General features: G+C 46.5%; 1 protein-coding gene across 2 annotated transcripts in view; it reads right to left on the bottom strand.

Annotated features, from left to right (window-relative positions):
• AHNAK (AHNAK nucleoprotein) overlaps nucleotides 1–21,796 on the bottom strand; it is an 88,155-nt gene extending 66,359 nt beyond the window's left edge. For both annotated transcript variants that reach the window (XM_070950551.1, XM_070950552.1), the window contains exon 1: nucleotides 21,665–21,796. The gene's annotated coding sequence lies outside the window, so the exon portion shown is untranslated. The remainder of the gene's footprint in view (nucleotides 1–21,664) is intronic.
• Nucleotides 21,797–22,633: the final 837 nt, after the last annotated feature.

The following is a 22,633-nucleotide window of genomic DNA, read 5'->3' as shown; positions in this document are numbered from 1 at the left end:
CTTCCTTTCCCCTTCCTCCCTTCCTCCCTTCCCTTCCTCCCTCCCTCCCTCCCTCCCTCAAAATGTCTTAAGTGATTGACAGGCTAAGAAGATCCTTCTGCTGTCCATCTCCTAATCTTCTTTTCATCTAGTTTTACATTTTTAATTTGCATAGCTTGACTATTTAAATACGGTTTCTGTTTTTATAATGTATAAGCATGGCCAAAGGCGTCTTATAGGGGAAACGGATGGCATAAACATTTCATAAATCAATAAAATAAAAACCTCACTCATCGCCACTCAACAAGGGTACCTTCAGGGAGGCACACCCTGTCATCTCTCCTGCTGCACTCCCAGCAAAATATCTGGCCACCTACCATGCAATTAATCACCAATTAATGGGCCTCTATTTCTATTATTGCAAGAATTATGAAAGAAAACACAAAGAAGAGAGTGGAGAGAAGGAACTGGACAGCCATCTGTCAGAAATGGTATAGAATCCCCTGCTTGAACAGAGGGTTGGACTAGATGACCTACAAGAACCCCTTCCAACTCTGTGATTCTATTCTATTCTAAATCCAAAGCAATGCTTCTCAATCTGTTTTCCCTTCATAACCCCAAACCGTTCATCAAACTTATCTGATTCTAAGGACTGGTCATAAATCTCTACTTTGATTACCATCGTAGCTTTGAAGGATCATTGAACAAACAGTCCTAACCTGTATTTTGAAAAGAATTATCACTGCGTGATCCTTTCAACAAATGACCACTGACAATTTCATTTATTTGAATGAATACTTTGGGAAACGTTTGAATATTGTCAGCGCTTCGACGCTAGCATAGAGAGCAGAGGAGAGAGAGAGAGATAAGCTCTGAACTTTTGCCTGCTAAATCCCTTTGAAGTTGGGTTGTCGTGGAAATGAAAGGGGGGGAGACATTCCTGGGAAATGACGAGACAAGAAGTCTGAAGAATGACTTGGGAGATAGCCAATGAGAAGCAGAGATTTGGGGATCGGAAAGGGAGGGATTGGGGGGCAAAAGGTCAGTCTTGTCCGCATCGAGTCATGATCCGGTGGCAGTGCTCAATTAAAGAAAAGATTTCCTTAAAGATTGGCAGTTTGAAAATTCATTTATTTTGAGATAACATCGAAGTCTGACAAATATATTTTACTGTACAGGAGTGGCCAAAATTGTGGAAACCTTTTGGGAAAAGTGTATTTTTGAGGTTTGATGGCTAATAACACCACTTTTTTTTTTGTTTGGAGTTTCAAGATAATCCTATTCCACTGCTGGAATGGCCCAGACCTTCACCCCATTGAAAATCTATGGAGCCGACTAAAGAAACTGGTTAGTCAGAAGTGACCCAGCAATAAAACCCAGTTAATAGAAGCCATCATTCAATCTTGGTTTCACATGATAACAGTTGCAGAACTCAAAGACTTGGTTCCCTCCATGGGAAGACATCGTAAGGCCGTCATTCATGCTAAAGGTTACCCAACAAAGTATTCACTGACATGGTGATAATTTTTATATATCTCAATTTTTTTACAGTGATCATTTCTGTATATCTCGTTTTTTTCTACGTGTCTCACTTTTCTTCTTTACACTGTCACTGCTATTCGAATAGCAAATCCTTCATCAAAGTTATTCTTGATTAAATTATCTTTCCATTGATATATAATTTTATGGTACTACTCCCAAAAGAGGTGATGCTACCCTGTTTACCTGAAAATAAGACCTCCCCTGATAATAAACCCAATCAGGCTTTTGAGCGCCTGCGCTAAAATAATCCTCCCCTCCGAAAATAAGCCCTCCCCGGAAATATTTAAACGCAGAGCTGGAAATCAGGTAAGACGGCAAGAGGAGCCCCGTCTTGTTCCACACGCCCCAAAATAATAAGACCTCCCCGAAAATAAGGCCAAGCGCTTATTTCGGGGTTCAAAAAAAATATAAGCCAGGGTCTTATTTTCGGAGAAAGACGGTATTAGCTAGTTTTAGAAAATACATTTTTCCCCAAAGGTTTCCATCGTTTTGACCACTACTGTATGTGGCAATCCTTAAGTCAATTTAAATGTCCTTGTGGTAACAGGCTCTGGGTTCAGGTGTCAGTAGACTTTTACCCAATGTGGGGTAATTTACTCAGGTTTGGGAAATGCTGTTTTGAAGGATGGTAAAAAGCAACAAAGCTCTTCAGATCGCACAGAGCAAAACGGTAGTCCAGCTTTAAAACTACACGCATGCATTTTCTGGCCTGAAACACCAACACAAAATATAGGTAGTCCTTGACTTATAGCCATTTGTTTAATGGCCGTTCGAAGTTGCAGCGGCCCTGAAAAAAGGGACTTACGGCCATTTTTTTCACACTTATGACCGTTGCAGCATCCCCATGCTCGCCTGATTTACATTCGCATGCTTGATGACCGGTTCATATTTATGACGGTTTCAGTCAGCGGTGGGTTTCTACATATTCTTACTACTGGTTTGCCCCGTGTATGCACTTTGCTCACTCGCGCATCTTCCGCGCATCCGTCCGGTCTTGAAAACATGGCTAAATAGGATGGCATTACATCCTGGCGTGTGGGCGGGCCCAGTCGTCGCTACCGGTTTTCCCGAACTGGCTGAATGCCACCTCTGATTGCAGTCTCTCAGGTTCACGTGATTCCCCTTTTGTGACTTTCCGGCAAAGGTTTCCGACCGGGTTATTCGTTTAAAACAACTGAACTGAACTGAACAAACGGGGCAAGAAGAGTCGTAAAACGGTGCAAAACGCACTTAGCCAATGTCTCGCTTGGCGGCAATATAAAATTTCTGGGCTCAGTTGGCGGTCGTAAGCCGAGGACAGCCTGTAGTTCAGCACAGAACTGGTTGATTTCGACAGAGAACGATCGCGGAAGCCGAAGCTGTGTGTGGGAAGAGCCAAGATTTTGTTTCTTTCCCTGCCTCGACAGGTTTCTTTGGAAGGATTTAAGAGCCAGAAATTCTGGAACCGCTTCCGAGATTGCGGCATGGAGCATGGAGGAATTGCTACCCTCTTGGTCGCTCTCCAAAACAGACCAGAATTTCGACTCCAGGTTCCCAGGAGGGAATCCAACCCACACACGGAGGGCAGATTCGGGAAGGGTACCTTCATTGCCAAATCAAAGTCCCACCTCTGTGCAAAAGGTGAAGACACCAGGGCCACGCCCCACCGAAGCGAAACCTTGCATCATTTCTATTATTTTTGTATTCTTTTTCTATTTCCTCGATTTCATTTTATTTTTAAAAATCCCTTCAAAGGGGTCCAATTCTCGGAGTTTCCTTGGCAAGGTTTTTCCAGAAGTGGTTTGCCACTGTCTCCTTCTTTGAGCTGGGAGAAAGTGGCTGGCCCAAGGTCACCCAGCCGGCTCGGTGCCTAAGGTAGGACTAGAACTCGGGACCTCCCGGTTTCTGGGCTTAACCCACGGCACCTGTTTGTCCTAGAAGGCAATCCAGGTCACAAACCTCGTAATTTCCGATCTGCCCATGAAAAAAAAAAAAACCACAGGGCCTGTGGTATCTGAAGATTAACAGAGTTGGAAGGGACCTTGGAGGTCATCTAGTCCAACCCTTCGCCGAAGCAGGAGACCCTACACCATTTCTGACAGATGGCAGTCCAGCCTCTTCTTGAAAGCTTCCAGTGATGAAGCTCCCACAACTTCCAAAGGCAACTTCTGTTCCATGGGTTGATTGTTCTCACTGTCAGAAAATTCCTCCTTATTTTCAGGTTGAATCTCTCCTTGGTCAGTTTCTAATCATTATTCCTTGTCTGGCTTTTAGGAGCTTTGGAAAATAGCTTGACCCCCTTCCTCCTCTCTGCAAAAGCCCCTCAAATATTGGAAGATGCTCTCCTGTCTCCCCTGGTCCTTCTCTTCACTAGACTAGACATAACTCAGTTCCTGCAACCGTCCATCGTCTGTTTCAGCCTCCAATCCCCTCATCATCCTGGTTGCTCTTCTCTGCACTCTTTCTAGAGTCTCCACCTCTTTTTTAAATAGTGTGGTGACCAAAACTGGATGCAGGATTCTAGGTTGGTCTTGTACGTGCACACTCACACACCCAGCTTTGCACACTGCTCGCCGCACCGAAGGGGAAGGGGGGAGTAATCTCATTTCAGAAGAATGGACTGCCCACCTCGGGCTCTGTTCTTCACTCCTGGTGTTAAGATGAAGATTGTGCTCAGTCCTTCCTCCCCCAGTGAGCCCAGGCACACACAAACACACCTTTGCACGTCTTTGCAAGCCTCTGGGCAGGAGCCGAGAACCTGACCAGACCTATCCCGCTGCTTTTGTTGCAAAAACCTGCCCTGGCTTGTTCCTAGCTGTGAGGGTGGCAGCTTCTTTCCGACGGGAACAAGATTTTGAATCCGTGCCTGCCTCTCTCACACCCACTTAGGATTGGAATGAGACAGGCTGATCAGGTCGATAAGAGGCTCACCTCCGCGCCAGGGCTATGCGAGTGTGGGGGGGGGGTCCTAGCACCCCCCAAAAGCGTCCCACCTGGTCTTCTTGTACCACCAAATTCTCACTGTTATCTCCCACCCCATCCATGCATCATCCCGCCTTCCCCCCCCTCCCATATTCAGTGGGTCTTCCCACCCTTGCAAACGTTTTCCAAGCTCCTTCCCTCCCCTGATCTCTTTAAGATTCTGCTGGAGGCATCTTCTCCTGGGCCTCCATATTTGGGCAAAAAAACTTTCCCAAAGAAATCCTGCCAGATCTGAAGGGTTCCCGGTGAGGAAGAGCACTGAAGCGCAGCTTTAAAGGTGTTAGGAAGGGGAGGGGAGAGGAGAGGGGAAGGGAAGAGAAGAGGGAAGGGAAAGGGAGAAGAAGAGAGAAGAGAAGAGAAGAGAAGAGAAGAGAAGAGAAGAGAAGAGAAGAGAAGAGAAGAGAACAGGGAAGGAGAAGGGAAGAGAGAAGGGAAGGGAAGAGGGAAGGGAAAAGGAAAGGGAAGGGAAGAGGGAAGAGAAGGGAAGAGAAGAGGGAAGGGAAGAGAAGAGAAGAGGGAAAGGGAAGGGAAGTGAGAAGGGAAAGGAAGGGAAGAGGGAAGAGAAGGGAAGAGAGAAGGGAAGAGAGAAGGGAAGAGGGAAGGGAAGAGGGAAGGGAAGGGAAGGGAAGGGAAGGGAAGAGAAGAGAAGAGAAGAGAAGAGAAGAGAAGAGAAGAGAAGAGAAGAGAAGAGAAGAGAAGAGAAGAGAAGAAAAGAGAAAAGGAAGGGAAGAAAACTAGACCAGAACCTCAGAACAACTAGACACAAGAACAACTAGACACAGTTTTTTCCCCAACGCCATCACTCTGCTAAACAACTAATTCCCTCAACACTGTCAAACTATTCACTGTCTGCACTACTATTAATCTTCTCATCGTTCCCACTACCCATCTCCTCCCACTTATGACTGCATGACTGTAATTTTGTTGCCTGTATCATTTGTACCCTATGACTATCATTAAGTGTTGTACCTTATGATTCTTGATGAATGTATTTTATTCTACTTATGTACACTGAGAGCGTATGCACCAAAGACAAATTCCTTGCATGTCCAATCACACTTGGCCAATAAAGAATTCTATTCTAAAAGAGAAGGGACGGGTACAGAAGAGAAGAGAAAAGAGACGGGAAGGAGAGGAGAGGAGAGGAGAGGACAGGAGAGGAGAGGAAGGAAGGAGAGGAGAGGAGAGGAGGGGAGGGGAGGGGAGGGGAGAGGAGAGGAGAGGAAGGAAGGAAGGAAGGAAGGAAGGAGAGGAAGGAAGGAAGGAAGGAAGGAAGGAAGGAAGGGAAGGAAGGAAAGCTACATGATAACCAAGACGTCAGATTTTCCAGGAACTGACCAGATGACTCCCATTTCTGCCTTTGATGTCCTAAAACAGAGGAAGAACAATCTTCTCCAACTACCATACAAGGAAAAAAACCTGTTTTAGGTCCAAACCAAGTGATTTGCATTCACACATTCCAAAGGGCTCTGTTTTACTGGAATGCCTGCAATCCAAAGTTTACAGGACCAATGGCCCCAGGAGAAGCAAGCATTTATTCATTCATTATTTTTTTAAATTTGATTTATATGCCGCCCTTCTCCGGAGACTCAGGGCGGCTTACAATGTGCTCAGCAATAGCCTTCATCCTTTTGTATATTTATACAAAGTCAGCTTATTGCCCCCACAAACCGGGTCCTCATTTTACCCACCTTAGAAAGGATGGAAGGCTGAGTCAACCTTGAGCCTTGGCGAGATTCGAACCTGCAGTAATTGCAGGCAGCTGGTCTTAATAACAGGGTGCTTTAGACCATTGTACTACCAAAATAAATGTATTTATTTATTAACCCCGATAACATCTAAATCTCCAGCCACAGCAAGGCCTGGCCTGGGAGATTCACATTCTTGCTATAGATGTATTTTTGGGGAGGGGGGTGCGGGGGGGAGGTCCTGCAAAGCCAGCAAAGACCCCGAACAGGAATGTTGCAACCCAGTTTAAAACATGCCGGCTGGGGGGGGTGGGAATTCTGGGAGTTGAAGTCCACTCACCTCCAAGTTCGAGAAACGTTGCGCGTTTCAAACAGGAGTTCCCCTTCCTCCAAAATAAATATATCCACCTCCAGCTTCCTGCATTCCGTTTCAGAGCCACCTCTGAGAAAACGAGAGGATTTCGGAAAGCTGTATAATTTTGCCCACAACTGGGCGAGGGGGGGGGAGGTTCAGGAGGAACTGGTTCAACTGGTTACGTGGGGCAGGGCGTGAAAATTATGCACACCGAGGATGATGCTGCCCCGGCGACAGGCAATCTTATCTCCGTCAAGAACGTTTCCAAAAGCTTTTGAGACTTAAGCAGGCATTTCACCCAAAGGGTTTCAAATCTACAATGGGAACCATGAGGACTAGGAACCTGCGATGAGAAAAAGAAACACCAAAGCTGGATTTCTTTCTTTTTCTTTGCGGATAGAGTGACTAGGTGGCTCGGCGGCTAAGACGCTGAGCTTGTCGATCAGAAAGGTCGGCAGTGCGGCGGTTCGAATCTCTAGGACAGGTCTCCTGCGTAATTAGGGGATTGGACAGATGATCTCCAAGGCCCCTTCCAACTTTGTTACTGTTGTTACTGCATATTTATATATAATATACTCAGGATCTAACAGGAATTTGAAAGCTAAGCCTAGATCTGAGCTTTACCCTTTCAGATTTTGGGTGGCAGGGTTTTACTGGCTGGCACAAACGCTCCTGGTTGTCTGACTAGGCACTGAATGAGTTTCATCAGCTCCGTTTCACCTCATTTCTTCCTTTCTTCACTTATTCCTACAGTTCAGGAAGGGCCTGTAGAGGTAATCCTCAACTTACAACACTCATTCGTTTAGTGACTGGAGTGACAACAATGTTGAAAAGAGTGACTTAGAACCAGTCCTTGAACTTATGACCAACGCAAGGGGTCGTCACAGTCACAGGGTCAAAAGAACTGCCCAGAGACCCTCTCTGAGAGAGACGGGTGATTAAGAAGTCATCATCATCATCCTCATTTAACGACCCCATAATCACCTCCTGGGTGGAATCTGGGCAACTGAATGGAGCTGAGTGTTTACTGGCTGGATGCCTTTCCTGTCACCAGTGCTGAGTTTTGTTCGGCAGATATATTCTCAGTGTGCCCAGAGAGAGAAATATCTGCCTCTCCCTAGGATTGAACTCACAGCCTCCTGATTGTGAGGCGAGAGCTCCAACGGGTGATTAAGAAGTACGAAATATAAACAGACAAACACGCAAACAAATAAACCAGCTTGAATTAACCACGATTGCAGTGTCCCGCTGTCCCATGACCATAATTTGTAATCTTCTCTGAGGGCTTTGGAGCAGTGAAGTCCGTGGGGAAGCTGGATTTGCTTAATGACGGTGACAAAAAAAAAAAAAAACCATCATAAAAGCGAGCACGATTCACTGAACAACTGCATCCTTACCGATGGATGTTGTGGTCATAAGTTGAGGACTACCTACATTCAAGTGACCATATCTTGGTTGGGATGGGAGACCAGTAAGAGATCTCAGGAATGACGGCAAAACTGAGCAATGAAAAAACTAGCAAAGACAGTTAACAGTAACAGGATTGGGAGGGACCTTGGAGGTCATCTAGTCCAACCCCCTGCTCACACAGGAGACTTGTACTAGGGATTCGAACCGCTGAACTGCTGACCTTTCTGATCGACAAGCTCAGTGTCTTAGCCGCTGAGCCACCTAGTCAGAGTAGAGTAGAGTAGAGTAGAGTAGAGTAGAGTAGAGTAGAGTAGAGTAGAGTAGAGTAGAGTAGAGTAGAGTAGAGTAGAGCAGGAGCTGGAAGGGATCTTGGAAGGTCTTGTAGTCGAGCCCCCTACTCAAGCAGGAGATCCTATACCATTTTCGATAAGTGACTGTCCAGTCTCTTCTTAAAAACCTCCAGTGATGGAGCACCCACGATTTCTGGTGGCAAGTTGTTCCACTGGTTACATTCTCCTCGCTGTTAGGAAGTTTCTCCTTAATTCCAGGTTGCTTCTCTCCTTGATTAGTTTCCATCCATCATTTCTTGTCCTGCCCTCAGGTGCTTTGGAGAATAATTTGACCCCTTCCTCTTCTTTGTGGCAGCCCCTCAAATACTGGAAGATGCTATCATGTCACCTCTAGTCCTTCTTTTCTCTAGACTAGCCAGACCCAAATCCTGCAGCCGTTCTTCCTATGTTTTAGTCTCCAGGTACTTTAATCATTTTAGTTGCTCTTCTCTGCGCTTTTTCCAAAAGTCTCAACGTCTTTTTTGTAGTCTGGTGAACAAAATTGGTTGCAGGATTCCAGTTGTGGCCTTACTAAGGCTTTGCAAAGCGGTACTAATACTTTACGTGACAGAACTTTTCTGTCACGGTGCCAAAGGAAACCTCAGTTGGTGTCGATAAAATTCGAAGAATCAGCTCAGAAATACGGGCACTGAATTGCCATCCCGGTGTTGAATTTCGGAACTGGTCCTCCGCTTACAACCATTTGTTTAATATAATCGTTCGAGGTTATAATGGTATTGAAAAAGTGATTCGTTGGCACTTAGCTCCAGCAAAGCTGGCTAAAATGTACCCAAATCTAAGCCCCAAATGCTGGAAATGTAACCAGTACCATGGTACCTTCTTTCATACCTGGTGGCCATGTCCCAAAAAAGTATTGGACCAAGATACAAAACTGGCTACAAGACTTAATAAATTGTCAAACTGAGCTAAATCTGGAAACATTTCTCCTGGAAATATTAAAAACTAAATATGATTTTTTTAAAAAAATAAGATATTTGATCCTACATATACTAACAGCAGCAAGAATTGCGTTCGCGCAATATTGGAAGGAATGCAACTTGCCACCAGAGGGATTGATTATGCGGAAAATATATGAATGTGCTGAAATGAATAATTAGAATTAAAAGAATTAAAAGAAAAAGATGATTCGGGATATTATGCGGTTTGGGAAAAATGATATAGGTCAGTGATGCCTATACCATCACGTGCCAAAAGTGGGTGAAGCGCAGGGGTTTTTCGTGTGGGTGCCCACACTCATAATTCAATGCGCCCCGTCCCTGCACATGTATGCGTGACACCCACCCACCCCCGTGCTTCCCTCGCTTTTGGCATGTGATGGCATGGCAGGCCCAGTAGGCCTGTTTTTCGCCCTCCCCAGGCTCCAGAGCCTTTCTAGGAGCCTGGGGAGAGCGAAAATGACCATCTCCACCTCCCTGGAGGCTCTCTGGAGGCCGGAAATGGCCTGTTTGCCAACTTCCAGTGGGCCCGGAAGGCCCAAAAATCAGCTGGCCGTTGCACGCATGTGTGCCGGAGCTGAACTCACGTGCCCACCGATATGGCTCCACATGCCCCCTGTGGCACGTGTGCCATAGGTTCACCATCACGGGTATAGGTGGATAGACAACAGAAACAAAAATAGGTAATATACACAAGGAAGTCGAGGATGTATATCTCCCACCCAATCAGTTCACACCCCCACTGGCAGTTAAAAGGAAGAAACAGCTGCGATCACACACATTGCTCCTAGAAGCACGAAGCCGAAAACACCAACCTGAAGATGACGAATGAGACTTCGTCGAAATGTTGCCAAGACACCTCCAATTTTACGCGGGAGAAAACCCGAATAACCAAAGACCTATATATGTATATAATGTATATATTATATGAACTGTTAATCCAAAGTATATTAAAATGACACTGTTTTGACTGTGTAGTAGAGTTATTTTTTTTTTTTCACAGAACGGTTGCAGCATCCGTACGGATATGTGATCACAATTCGGGCGCTTGGCAACCGCCACGGATTTAGGATCTTCCCAGCCTCCTGGGATCACATGATCTCCATTTGTAACCTTCCCGGCTGCTTCCCGACAAGCAAAATCGTTGGGGGAACTCAGCAGATTCGCTGAAGGAACGCAGTGATTCACTTAGCAACGGTGGCCAAAAAAAGGTATACAACTGATTTAACAACTGTCTTGCTTAGCAACCCAAAAATTGGGAGGTTCTATTGTGGTCGTCAATCGAGGACAACCTAGTGCTCGACTTACAGCCGTTCATTTAGTGAACCTCAAGTTACGTCCAGTTCTCTATAGCCACTCTTTGAAGTTCAGATGGACTTAGCTCAGGGGTATAGATAGTCCTCTACTTGCAACGGCCTGTTTAATGACTGCTCAAAGTTACAACGGCACTGAAAAAAGTGACTCAGGACCGTTTTTCACACTTACGACCGTGTGACTCACCGAACAAATGCAGCAGTTCACTTAACAACGGTGGCAAGGAAAGTCGTAAAATGGGGCAAGCAAACTCATTTAACATGCGTTTCACTTAGCGACATAAATTCGGGGGGGGGGGTCCATTGTGATCGTAACTCAAGGACTACCTGTAACCTCTACTTTCAGGCGGGACTCCTTGCAAAGCAGCTGGCATTGTTCAGAAAAAGAGGAAATATAATTTGAATGGTAAGAATAATTCAAACCAATCCCAGTTTGTGTAAGAAAAACAATATTTATCATGCAAAGAATTATGCAATTAAGTGTATTGCATAATACACTTACTGTATTGCCACATTCTTTCCTGAGCTGCTACCTAGCTTTTGTAACAGTAACAGAGTTGGAAGGGACCTTGGAGGTCATCTAGTCCAACCCCCTAGGAGACCTGTACTAGGGATTCGAACCGCCAAACTGCCAACCTCTCTGATCGACAAGCTCAGAGTCTTAGCCACTTGAGCCACCTAGTCGGGCTTTCTAACAGGTAGTCCTCGAGTTAACGACCACGATTGAGCCCAAAAACTTCTCCTGCTAAGTGAGAGACTGCCCCATTTTACAACTTTTCTTGCCACCGTCGTTAAATGAATCACTGTGGCGGTTAAGGGGGCAATCCGGTTGTTAAGTCAAGCTGGCTTCCCCCCTTGACTTTGCTTGTCACAAAAAGGGGATCGTGTGACCTCAGGACCGTCGTTAAGTAGGAACCAGTTGCCGACTGTACGATCGTGGGAAGGCTTCAAAGGTTTTTAACTGAAAAAAATGAGGATGTCGCGTTTTTTTTCAGGGCCGTTGCAGCTTTGGACGGTCACTAAATGAAATCTCGTAAGTCGAGGACTTCCTGGAGATGCAGAGGTAGAATTCCAAGATGCATTTTATTTGTTCTCGATGCAAAAGACGTCTATCCTCGGTTCTCTCACCCTTCGACATAGGTGACCAAGGCAAAGAAAAGCCATTATATTTCACAACTTAATATCAAGAAAAATGGGTGGGTTTTTTTTTTGTCATTGTTGGTATGCCCATTAAAAAAAAGAAGAGAAGCCATTATGTAGGCCGTAGTTCTTTTTACACACCTTGTGTCAATTTGTAAAGCTTGAGGAAATACCCCGAGAGGATGGCTTCCTTTTTAAGCCATCCTTACAAATTCCTTTTTAAGGAACACACCGTCTGCAAAAATGCAACTTGGCTCAGCAGATTCATTCACTCCGAAATTCTTCTTTGCGTTGTTGTTGTTTTTTGTTTTCGTCAAGTTTCTGGTCCTCATGGTTGCAGTATATGACCCGCAGGAAGCCACAGCAATGCAAACATATCCTTTACACCGGAGCTTAGAAAAAGGTGCGGAGTAAGATTCTTTGTTGTCTGCGGGAGGTGAGGGGATCTGGGTGGCATTCAGTCAAAGCTAGGAAAATCCGAATATAGCTAGTCCTCGACTTACGACTGGTTTGTTTAGTGGCTGAAGTTGCAACCGCGCTGCGAAAAAGAGGATTTAGGACCGTACTTCACACTTAAGACCGTTGCGGCATTTTCCACATGGTTATAGGATCAAAATTCGGACACTTGACAACTGATTCATATTTACAGTAGTGGCCAAAATTGTGGGAACCTTTTGGGAAAAGTGCATTTTTGAGGTTTGATGGCTAATAACACCACTTTTATTTTGGAGTTTCAAGATAATCCTATTCCATGGCTGGAATGGCCTGGGAATAGCCCAGACCTTCACCCAATGGAAAATCTATGGAGTAAAAGGTTTGGTTCACTCCATGGGAAGACGTTGTAAGGCCGTCATTCATGCTAAAGGTGACCCAACTAAGGATTAACTGACATGGGGATCATTTTTGCATATCTCATTTTTTCTATGGGGATCATTTTTCTATCTCTTGTTTTTTCTACGTGTTTCACTTTTCTTCTTTATACTGTAACTGCTATTCTAATAGCAAATCCTTCATAAAAGTTATTGCATTACATTCTCGATTAAATTATCTTTCCATTGATATATAATTTTATGGTACTACTCCAAAACAAAGTGGTGTTATTAGCTAGTTTTAGAAAATACACTTTTCCCAAAAGGTTTCCACAATTTTGGCCACTGGTCTATGACGGCTGCCATGTCCCCCTTTTGCGACCTCTGACAAGCAAAGTCATCGGGGAAGCCAGATTCATTTAACAACCATAACTAACTTAGCAACTGCTGCAGTGGTGGGATTCAAGTAAGTTAACAACCGGTTCTCTGCCCTAATGATTTCTTCCAACAACCAGTTTGCCAAACTGCTCAGAAAGTTAACAACCGGTTCTCCCGAAGTGGTGCGAACCGGCTGAGTCTCACCACTGAACTGTTGTCATTCACTTCACAACGGTGGCAAGAAGGATAGTAAAACAGAGCAAAATTCACTTAACAATTGTCTCGTTTAGCAACAGAAATTTTCAGCCCAATTGTAAATCGAGGATTATCCGTAATGCCTTTTTTATTTAAAAAAAAAAAATACAACAAATTGTGAATGCAACTTTTGCAAATTCCCGAACGGGACACGAACCACCTTCTGAATGTCCTGCAAACAGGACACTACTACTACTCACGGTACTATTATTACTACTACTGCTGCTACTACTATTATTATTATCCTTATTTTTTTTAAAAAAAAAAACTGGCAAGCTTTTCTGCAAAGCAACATCGACAAAAATCTTGGACGAGGATCCCGGAAAAAAATAATCACAATTTTGCAGCGTTTTCGGAATCCGTTCCTGGTCTCCCTCACGTGGGGCAACCTCGTGCCTCGCGAAGCTCCCCCCCTGTCCCGCTTTGGATGGAAGGACGGACAGACGGACGAATGCCGGTGGTATATCAAAAGCTTTTTAGAGCATTTTCTGCAACCCTGAAATGGGGGGGGGTCTCTAAGTACTGAACCCAACTACCTTTTTTTCATTTTTAGGGAAGGCAAACCAGGAAAGCATCATGTGAGAAGGAAGCTGAGGGCATTTTGAGTAAGGTGGGATCAGGAGAGGGAGATCATTTTGTTTTCGAAAAGGATGCCAGCGTACGATGCGCCTCGTTTGACCGCAAACTAATGTAACCTCCCTTCCCTGCCTTCTTTTTCGGAGCAAACCCGTCACGGCAGAAAAGGAGCGACAGCTGAGAGGCAAATTAGACCAGCATATTTCGAAGAGGAGAGTGAAGACCAGAAACTAACTTAGGTTTACATATATATATATATATATATATATATGTGTGTGTGTTTTTTTCTTCTAGCCAGGTTTTACCTACGTAAGCTAAGTAACCAGGGCTGTAGAACATCTTAGCTTACGTAGGTAAAACCTGGCTAGAAAGAATATGCATACATATATATATATATATACACATATATAAGATATGGGTGTAGCCTACTGATGAAAGCAAACGAGCTAGAAATAGATCTATTTAGGTCTCCCACCTAGCAGGAAGAGCTTGCTAGCTGTTAGAAAAAAAAGAAAGAAAAGAAAAGAAAAAAGCCCAGAATCGAGTGGATATGATTCTACTGAGCTGGTGCTGCAGAAAAACCTTGGTTACGTAGGGAAAACCTGGCTAGAAGAAAAACATATATATATATATACACACACATATATATATATACCCCAAACCTCTGCAGATTTTTGCAAGCCGAGAAGATGGGGGGCTTCTAAAAGGACTACTGTGGGAGCAAAATAAAAATAAAAAGAAACAAAACAGGCAAAAATCTACATGCAAAAAATAATAATAACAATAATAAAAGAAAGAATGCACAGGGAAGGGGAAGAAATGGATACAGAACGTCTTCGACTTACAACCGCAATGGAGCCCAAAATTTCCACTGCTAAGCAAGTTCAGTTCAGTCGCTAAGCGGGTTTTACGACTTTTCTCGGCACGGTGGTTAAGGGAATCACCGCAGTTGTTAAGTTAGTCACACGTTGTTAAGTGAATCTGGCTTCCCCATTGACTTTGCTTGTCAAGAGGGTCGCAAAAGGGGATCAAGTGACTCCGAGGGGGGACACAGCGACGGTCAGTGGCCAAACATCCGAATTTTGATCACATATGACCGTGTGGTTGGGTGAAACATGGCTATCGCCAGTTACTTTTTCAGTGCTGTAGTAACTTTGGATGGTCACTAAATGGATGGTTGTAAGTCGAGGACTTTAGGGGAGGGAAAAAATGGCCCCTAAAACGTGCATGAAACAAACTAAGAATAGAATAGAATGGAATGGAATGGAATGGAATGGAATGGAATGGAATGGAATGGAATGGAATGGAATGGAATGGAATAGAATAGAATAGAATAGAATAGAATAGAATAGAATAGAATGGAATGGAATGGAATGGAATGGAATGGAATGGAATGGAATAGAATAGAATAGAATAGAATAGAATAGAATGGAATGGAATGGAATAGAAAATGAAAGAGAAGAGAAGAGAAGAGAAGAGAAGAGAAGAGAAGAGAAGAGAAAATAAAAGAATAGAATAGAATAGAATAGAATAGAATAGAATAGAATAGAATAGAATAGAATAGAATAGAATAGAATAGAATAGAAAATATGGAATGGAATGAAATGGAATATAGAATAGAAATAATAGAAATAGAAATAAAAATAATAGAATACAATAGATGAAGTGGAGTGGAGTAGAGAATATAGATTAGAGTAGAGTAGACTAGAATAAATTTGTTAATTGATTAGAATAGAATAGAATAGAACCTTATCAATAATACAAAAAGAAAAATAGAACACACCATCCGGTTCCAGGATTAAAATAAATGGAAAGTTAAATGCAGCGATCCTAGACCCTGTGATCCTACAAGCAGGGCAGCCATCAGAGAAGTGAATCTTCCTTGCAGGATACCCCTAATTCGTCTGGTCCTTATCTCAGCTGCCTTAATTAAAAACTCAGCACTTCTGTTGACATTGCAATACATTACAATAACGAGGAGCCGCCTGCCAAAAAATGAGAGGGGCAAGGCAAGACTTCCATCTAGCCTTCCAGAGGTGCTCGATTGGTGAGATGGCTGGCTCCTTAAACGCCATAAATAAAAATAAATACATAACTCGGTGCAAAAGGAGCCCCTTTTTTGGGGGGGCTCTTCTGTTTCTCTTTTTGTACCCGCCCCGTGCATGGAAAAGCAGTCCGTTAAAGTTGCTCTTTCACGTTTTCTCCCACGTGCCAGTTTTCTGCCTGGGGTGACTTAAGCGGAAGGCGATGCAAAACCCAGGGCCGAGGAAGCCTACACAAATCAGAAGGCCTCACTGAAGCTGAAAACAATAAATAAAATAATAAAATAAAAACAAGGACCAACAGGCTGAAAAACAGCTTTTATCCCAGAGCGGAAACTATAGTGAATTCTACTGCATATAGTGCAATATGAATGCAATATCAGGGTTTTTTTAAAAAATTCACTTGTATAGAATGTGATTGTGCTTCTGTTTTATTTTTATAGTGTTGTTTTTTTATAGTTTGCTTATGCATAATCAGAAGTGGGTTTCAGCAGGTTCTGACAAGTTCTGGAGAACAGGTAGTGGAAATTTTGAGTAGTTCGGAGAACCGGTAGTAAGCATTCTGACTGGCCCCTCCTCCATGTATTCTCTGCCTCCCGAGTCCCAGCTGATTGGGAGGAAATGGGGATTTTGCAGTATCCTTCCCCTGGATTGGGGAGGGAATGGAGATTTTACAGTATCCTTCCCCTGCCACACCCACCATGCCACACCCACCGTAGTAAAAAAAACTGAAACCCACCACTGTGCATAATGTACACTGAAGATGGCCTTTCATTGTACGAGGTGCAATGACAATAAAGTAAAGTAAAAAGTAAAGTAAAAAGTAGTAAAGTAAAAAAGTAAAGTAAAAAGTAAAAAGTAAAAAGTAAAAAGTTAAAGTTAAAGTTAAAGTTAAAGTTAAAGTTAAAGTTAAAGTTAAAGTTAAAGTGGTGTAGGGTTTCCTGCCTAAGCAGGGGGTTGGACTAGAAGACCTCCAAGGTCCCTTCCAACTCTGTTATTCTTTTCTAAATCGTCCAGTTTCTGTCTCCTCTCCTTTTGGGTCAAAATTCGGGCGTCTCGGCCTTCTGGCGCCAACCCTCAATTTCATCATTTTGGAACAAAGCAAGAACCTTCATCCCATCCCTTCTCTCTCTCTCTCGGGCAGAGCAAGACCGAATAAAAAGAACGAGGGAGGGGGTGTTTACGGGAACAGGCCCGAGGCGTCTGCCCACCCATCCCCTCCAGGCCCCCCCCCCCGTTTCATGGGCAGCCATTCCGACCGAGTGGAAAGCCGAAAACCTGGCAACGTCCCTCCGTGCCAGCCAGCCCGGAGAAACAAAATGCAAGACAAGCAGGCAGTGAATTCAACGCAAGGCAGCAGCGTTCAAAACATTCAGTTCCAGCTTTCGTGGCATCAGCAGAAAGCGGCAATGGAGTTGGCGGGCCCAGGGCCCAGAGAGAGTGTCAGGCAGCTCCAGGCCCGGCGGTGGGAAACTGGACTGCGGAAGGGGGGGGGGAGGAACCAGACTCTTCCAGCCTGCCCCAGTTAAAAAAAAAGAGGATTATTATTTATTTAGCGTAGGGCGGTTGAAAAGAGAGCAATTTCCCAGGTAGCAAATGCAGAAGGAAATGTGGCATTCACAGACAAGGTTGGAAAATGGAGATAACTAGAGCAATTTTTCAGGGTGCGAAAGATCTGACCCTCCTCTTGCCAATCTGGACTCCAGCATCCATAATCCCCAGCCCAACGGCCCTCCTGGGCCAAAGAACTGAGGATACCTGATTGAAATCCATTCCATTCCGCTGCTGTTGTGCCCCCCATTTCAATAACGCCCCGACCTCATTGCTACGCACACCCATTCCGTAAAAGTCACACACACACACACATATCCTCTCCCCTTCTCGGAAGAGGTCTTGGCAAGCCACACAACAGCTCACCCTGCAGAGTAGGCCCACAGTCTATGGCAAACTTATTTTACGGTCTTGAAGAGCAAGGCAAAAAAAAAATCCTGTCCCGGGAGGTGAGTCACAGATTGGGAAAAGAAGAAGGGAAGGAAAAAGAGCAAAAAGAAGACAAAACTCGGATTAAGTTTGCACGACACGCTAATCTAGGTTAAAGATAGACCACTGAAAACTCGTTCCTTTAAGTAACTTTGAAAACGGCACTGAAAAAAAGTGACAGAGGATCGTTTTTCACACTTATGACGGTGGCAGCATCCCTTAACAGACCCGCGATTCGCACGCCTGGCAAACTGGCTCGTATTTATGACGGCTGCAGCGTACCCCAGGCTCCCGTGATCCCATTTTGCGACGGGAAGCCAACTGTGTGACTAATTGAACAACTACAGTGAGTGAGTCACTTAACAAATATGGCAGGAAAGATCGTAAAATGGAGGGGAGGGGGCAAGCCTCAGGGTAAATCATGGTCTCGCTTAGCGACGGACAGTTTTGGGCTCGGTTTGAAGTTGTCCCAAATTCCAAGGGTTTTGTCGGAATCCGGCTGTTCTGTTCGGACGAAACAGGGTGGGTGAAATTGGAGAGTTTGTCTCAGCTGGGAGCCCATCCAAATTCTACATTGTGCAACTTCAGTTTCGAAAGCTTCCATGACAATTGTGTGAATTCGACTGATTTCGGGAGCTGCCCCCACCCTACAAAACATTCATCCTGCACTTGCAAGGGGTCTCCCTGTCCGCAACTGGATACCGAACCCCCTCTTCCCTCCCAAACATAAAACCCATGGATTCCTCAAATACTCCGTGACCCCCTCGGGCAACCAAAACAAACCCATCCATTCAAAATATCGTCGCCCCGAATCTTTCCGGACTCCTCCTCACAGCACCTCTGCACCGTTTCCAACCCCTTTTGATCCCAAAGTCTTCGCCCTAGCAGACTGCTCTTAACTAAAGAGGTCAAAAATATATAGGGAGAGAAGCACATCAAGTGGCAGGGAGTTCCACGGCCTAGCTTTTGCACCCCGAGGTATTTTGTAGTACTTCGATGCTGACCAAGACCAACCAGGTTCTATGCCAGCCCTGCAGATCAAAAGATTCCTATCGGCTGAGTTCACACAACACCTCAGTTAAAGCAGGGGGGAAAGAAGATTTCTGGTTGGGGGAGGTTGTGAGGCTGCCTCCTCTTAAGCAATTCCTGGCTTCTGGAAAAATCTCTCCCCCTGCAAGATCTGTGTAGCCCCCACCCTTGGGGTTATCAAAATCTAGTGGCTCTCTTCAGATCTTCTGAACTGGGTGATTGCAAAAGCCCCTTTTTATTCTTCCTTTATTTGAACTTCGGTTTGTGCAACTCTTTGAATTTAGAATAGAATAGAAGCTGCAAAGGGACCTTGGAGGTCTTCTAGTCCAGCCCCCTGCTGAAGCAGGAGACCCTATACTATTTCAGACATGTGACTGTCTAGTAGTTTCTTCTTAAAAACCTCCAGTGATGCAGCGCCCACGGTTTCTGGTGGCAATCTGTTCCACTGGTGAATTGTCCTCTCTGTTAGGAAATTCCTCCTTAATTCCAGCGTGCTTCTCTCTCTTCGATTCGTTTCCAATCATTTTTTTTCTTTATCCTGCTTTCCGGTGCTTTGGGAAATAAATTGACCCCCCCTCCCTCTTTGGAGCAGCCCCTCGAATCCTGGAATACTGCTATCACGTCCCCCCTAATTCTTTTAGCTTTTACACTGCATCTCTCCGGCCTCTAAATCACATCAATAAAAATAGATCAATGAAAATAAACCCAGCCAGGGTGTCCTGTTAACTCTGGGAGGGGTCCAACATCTTACGCAATCCCAGTTTTCTTTTTTTTTTTCTTCCTAACGCGTTCCTTTCTTTCTCTCCTTCTTTTTCGTTGATTTTGCACCCCCTGTTTGGGTTTCGGGGGGCGTGTGAATCCACGCTGGCCAATTTCTGGCTCGCCCCTCCTTTCTTGGGGATTTCCTGGGCTTCTGTTCTCCCCCCCCCACACTCGCCCCCTCCCTCTCCCTAGATCAGAGCCCCCCCCACTCCCCAAGCCTTTTTTTTAGGATGGGCTTGGCCCTTCCCCTGCAAGCGAGCGTGGCTGGCCTTCGTCAGTCTTTCCACCCAGCGCATTCCAGAGGGCTGGCGGGGGGCCCAAGGGCGGGGAGGGGAGGGGAGGGGAAGGGGGAGAGGGGGGGAGCACTTCCCCGCCCAGAGGGGGCCCAGCCCCAGCCCCCGCCCCGCAATCCACATTCAGGCCAGTTGCAATAAGCAAAGGGGTGAAAAAAGAAAGAGAGAAACAAACTTGCAGAAGAAAAAACGAAGGCGCGAATGGGTGGGTGGGGTGGGGAGGGGAGGGGAAGGGAAGGGAAGGGGGCGGGTAGGGTGGGGCCGCTGGGCTTCCCACGAGACCAAACATCTCTCTCTCTCTCTCTCTCTCTCCCAAAAGTGCTTTTTTGGGGGGGGGGGGTTTTCAGGAGACAACTGGACTTTCTTGGGTTTTTTTTTTCCTTTTGAAGACATTTTGCTTCTCATCCAAGAAGCTTCTTCAGCTCTGACCGGATAGTGGGGAATGGAGGATAGTGGGGACTGGGGATCTGTCTCTCTCTTTCTTTCTCTCTCTTTCTCTCTCTTTCTCTCTCTCTCTCTTCTTTCTCTCTTTTTCTCTTTCTCTTCTTTCTCTTCTTTCTCTTTCTCTTCTTTCTCTCTCTCTCTCTTTCTCTCTCTCTTCTTTCTCTCTCTCCTTCTCTCTCTTCTTTCTCTCTCTCTCTCTCTTTCTCTCTTTCTCTTCTTTCTCTGTTTCTTTTTCTCTTTTTCTCTTTCTCTCTCTCTCTCTCTTCTTTCTCTCTCTCTTTCTTTCTCTCTCTCTTTCTTTCTCTTTCTCTCTCTCTCCGTCTCTCGACTCGGCTCTTCCAAAGCGAAGTCGGAGCGGAGTCACTCCGGCAAAAAAAAGAGAGAGTTTTTTTGGGGTGGGGTGAGGGGTGGGGGCTTTGCAAAGGAAAAGAAGGGGGGGTCCCAGCCCGTTCCCAACCCCGCTTCCCCCTCCTCCCAAACTCCTTTGGCTCTGGCTCTTCGGGCACAGCTGCCAACCTGCGGCCGCCCCGTTCCGCAACTCCGGGGCGAAGGCTAAACCCGGAGCCGCGCCCTGTCCCGAAGTGCACACGCGGAAAAAAGGAACGCCAGTCCCGAGAGGGAGAGGGTGGAGAAGGTCCCCGCTTCGTGGAACCCCACGGGTGTCTCCCCCCCCTTTCCTTGAGAATGCCATGAAAACCCTCCACCCGAACCGGAGTCACTCCGGATTAAGCCAACGCCTTCCTGGCGCGGCCAGCCACATCAGCTCCGGCCCTTCGCGTGCTCGGTTGCCCAAACTTTTCTCCGACGGGTCCATCATCCCGAGGGTCTCCCCCCCCCACCACTCCAAAAAAAAAAAGGAAGCCCACCTGCCCGCTCGCCCCTGCATGGAAGGACTGGGGGGGGGGCTTTGCCGAGGCCACCCCGCTTGCTTTCTAAACCGAGCTGGGGTGGGGTGGGGTCCCTTTCCCGTTCCAGGTTCAAGCCCCCTCCCCATCCCCAGGGCTGGGGGGTGGCTGGGTGGGGGGCACGTCCAGCATCTTTGCAACCCCCTCCCCTCTTTCTGATCAGTCCGAAGATTCTGGGAAGACGGGGACCCCCCCCCACACACCCCAAGCCGAACAAAGTCTCTTGCCCGAAGCCCCCTCCAGTGCCCCCCTCTCGCCCCCGGGGCCAAACTTTCCCACTGGTCAGGGCGGTGCCCGGGGGCGGCCAGGAGGGAGGGGGGCGCCCCTTATTAGGGGGGAGGGCTGCACCCCCAATGGGGAGGGGTCTCCAAGTGGGCGCCCGCCTGGTATCTTGCAGCCGCGCGTGACTTTTTTTTGGGGGGGGGGACAGCTGGCTCCAGAGTCCCCCCACCCCCCCACCCCACCCCACTGCAAGGGGGCTCCGGGGTCCCCCCCCCAGCCGCGCCCCCCGCCCTCACCTGTCGGTCCGTGGCTTTCAGCTGCCCAGCACGGCCATTCCAGGCGCCGTCCCGGTGTAACGCCCCCGACCCCCGACCGGTTCCTGGATTCCTGGCGGCGGCGACCGAGCCCTGGCCAGCGGGCTCCTTGACTGAGCCCTGCCGCGGGAACGAAGCGAGTGGGGCGCTCCCCGCCCGGCTGCGGCTCTTGTAACTCAGCCCGGGATGGGTGTGACTCTACGCTCGGCCCTCGCCGGGGAAAGGGAGGGGAGGAAAGAGGCGGCCAGGAGGACAGAAGGGAAGGGAAGGGGACAGAAGAAGAAGGAGGGAAAGAAGGAAGGAGAAAGGGGAAGGGAGGGAGGAAAGGAAAGGAAAAGGGGAAGGGAAAGAAAAGAAAAGAAAAGAAAAGAAAAGGAAGGGAAAGGAAGGGAAAGGAAAGGAAAGGAAAGGAAAGAAAAGGAAAGGAAAGGAAAGGAAAGGAAAGGAAGGGAAGGGAAGGGAAAGGAAAGGAAAGGAAAGGAAGGGAAAGGAAGGGAAGGGAAGGGAAGGGAAGGGAAGGGAAGGGAAGGGAAGGGAAGGGAAGGGAAAGGAAAGGAAAGGAAGGGAAAGGAAGGGAGGGGAGGGGAGGAGAGGAAAGAGGCGGCCAGGAGGACAGAAGGGAAGGGAAGGGGACAGAAGAAGAAGGAGGGAAAGAAGGAAGGAGAAAGGGGAAGGCAGGGAGGAAAGGAAAGAGGAAAGGGAAAAGGGAAGGGAAGGAAAAGGGGAAGGGAAGGGAAATGAAGGGAAGGGAAAGGAAAGGAAAGGAAGGGAAGGGAAGGGAAGGGAAAGGAAGGGAAGGGAAAGGAAGGGAAAGGAAAGGAAGGGAAAGGAAGGGAAGGGAAGGGAAGGGAAGGGAAGGGAAGGGAAGGGAAGGGAAAGGAAAGGAAAGGAAGGGAAAGGAAGGGAGGGGAGGGGAGGAGAGGAAAGAGGCGGCCAGGAGGACAGAAGGGA

This window comes from Pituophis catenifer, unplaced genomic scaffold (assembly GCF_029215685.1).
Source record: "Pituophis catenifer annectens isolate HBS135680 unplaced genomic scaffold, rPitCat1.0.hap2 SCAF_10, whole genome shotgun sequence".
Lineage (NCBI taxonomy): Eukaryota > Metazoa > Chordata > Lepidosauria > Squamata > Colubridae > Pituophis > Pituophis catenifer.
This window is presented reverse-complemented; position numbering and strand designations above follow the sequence as displayed.